At 46.4% G+C, this 2273-nt stretch overlaps 1 pseudogene; it reads right to left on the bottom strand.

The window, feature by feature from the left end:
• Nucleotides 1-467: 467 nt before the first annotated feature.
• On the bottom strand, nt 468-957 carry LOC106696364 (annotated as a pseudogene).
• Between the last annotated feature and the right edge of the window lie 1316 nt (nt 958-2273).

The following is a 2273-nucleotide window of genomic DNA, read 5'->3' as shown; positions in this document are numbered from 1 at the left end:
CACTGTGCCTTTCTCCAGCCTTGCATCAGGATCAAGGTGAGGGTCAGGGTCAGGGCTGGGGGCAGGCAGGTTGCAGTTTCACTCTGAGTTCCATACTAATTTTGTTTGCAACTCATGACTTTTCCTGGCTGCTTGGATGTCCTTTGGGTAGGTGCGCTGGCGGAGAGGCTGGAGAAGTGCCCATAGCTGTCTCGTTGGCCGTCTCTCCAGCCCGGCCCCAGGCAGAACAGACTCCCCTTAGGATTACTTTGGTCTCAGCGCTTGGTCTTGGGTTTCATCAGCCTGGGTTTCTTCCCCTGGTGTGGCTGATCTGAGTTTCACAAAAAAGCCTGGCGGATGCTGGCTGTGCTGAGCCTCATTGAAGAGTTTTTTTTATGCAGCAAGGAAGAGCCCTCTTGGAACCCTTCTCCTCCTCCCTCTCCCCATCTCCTCCTCCTCATTCTCCTCCTCCTCCTCCCAGCCCATGGTCACTTCTTCTCTAGCTGCTCCAGCAGAGGGTTGCCTTCTGAGTCGGGGGTCTTAATGCTGTCGGTCCTAACGATGCAGGTGGGGTGATGCCGGTTGAGCATCAGGATGAGCTGCTGCCGCTCCTGTTTCAGCTCCTCCATCTGGGTTTTCAGCTCCGCATTTATGAGCCCCAGCCACTCAGATTCTCGCTGCAGAAACTCCTTCTGCTCCTTCTTCTTGTTCCGGCATCAGGCTGCCCCCACTTTGTTCTTTTCCTGGTGCCTTTTCCTCCACTCCTATTCCTTGTTGAGCTTACTTTTCACAGGTTGAGGCCTCTTGCCCAGTTTCACCTCCAGGAGGTGCAAAGGGGCGATCATGACCGCAATGTTGTGGATGTCAGCTTATTTCAGCTCCTAAGCAGTCAGGGCCGAGCCCTGGCAGAGAGCCCACAGTCATGGAAGGGTCCAGGATCTGCCCAGGCATCATAGCAGGAGTGGCAGTCCAGCCCTACAGAAGCCTCAGGCAGAGGTGGCAACCCTGGGGCCTGGGCTAGGCTGCAGGCGCCAGCCCCGCCCTGCAGTATCCACCACCACCAGTGCGCCTCCCGTTGTAGCTGCTGAGCATCCCTCCAGCAGGCTGTGGTGGGCGGCCTGGGTCTCCCTTTTTGAGGCGATCAATCCTGGGGCCTTGCCTGCCTGCCTCATCACCCCTAACCACTCACCTGCCTTCCTGATTGCCCCGGCCACTCGCCTGCCTGCCTGATGCCCCTAACCGCTCTGCCTGCCTGCCTGATCGCCCTTAACTGCTCACCTGCCTGCCTGATGCCCCTAACCGCTTGCTGGGGGTTGGGGCCAGCCCGGGTGAGGCTCTGTGGTGGTTCTGGTCTCTGGTTGTTCTGGTTGTTCTGCTGTTTCAGTCGCTGGGCTTTGATTATATAGGATTTGTAAAAAGTTCTTTATACATTATGAATATAAGTGCCTCAGATATATGATTTGTTAATATTGTTTCATCTTTTGTGGGTTCTCTTTTTACTTCCTGGATAGTACTATTTGCAGAATAAAAGTTAATCACTTTGTTAAAGTTAATTTTTTTTTCTTTGCCTTCATTTTTTGTTGTTGGTGGTGGTTGTACTTATGTTGTATCTAAGAAACCATGAGCTAACCCTAGGTCACAGAGATTTATGCCTATGTTTTTTTTCTAAAAGGCTTATATTTTAGCTCTTCCATTCAGGTCTATGATCCACTTTGAATTAATTACTGTGTATGGTATCCAAATTTATTCTTTCAAATGTGAATATTCAGTGATTCCAGCACAATGTGTTGAAAATATTATTATTTTTCCATTGAATTATTCTAGCACACTTGTCAAAAGTCAATTGACCATAAATGTAAGGATTTGTGTTTGCATTCTAAATTCTAATGATCTATCTACCTTTATGCCAGTACCACAAATTCTCAATGACTGTAGCTTTGTAGTAAGTTGTGAAATCAAGAAATCTGATATCTTTAATTTTGTTATTTTTTAAGATTGTTTGGACTATTCTAGGTCTTGAAATTCCATATGAGCTATAAATCAATTTAGGGAGTGTTGCAATTACAACAAAATTTCATGTAATCTGATTCATGAAAATGGTAACAATTTCATTTATTTATTTCATAATTTTTATAAAACAAGTCTTGCACTTCTTTTGCTAAATTTATACTTAAACATTTTATCCTATTAAAATATATTTTTTATTGATTTCAGAGAGGAAGGGAGAGAAGGAGAGGAGATATAAACATCAATGATTAGAGAAAATCCTTGATCAACTGCCTCTGCATACCCCC

This window comes from Myotis lucifugus, unplaced genomic scaffold, assembly GCF_000147115.1.
Source record: "Myotis lucifugus unplaced genomic scaffold, Myoluc2.0 scaffold_13, whole genome shotgun sequence".
NCBI classification, from domain to species: Eukaryota; Metazoa; Chordata; class Mammalia; order Chiroptera; family Vespertilionidae; genus Myotis; species Myotis lucifugus.
Note: the sequence above shows the minus strand (reverse complement) of the source record. Positions and strands in the feature narration are given on the sequence as shown.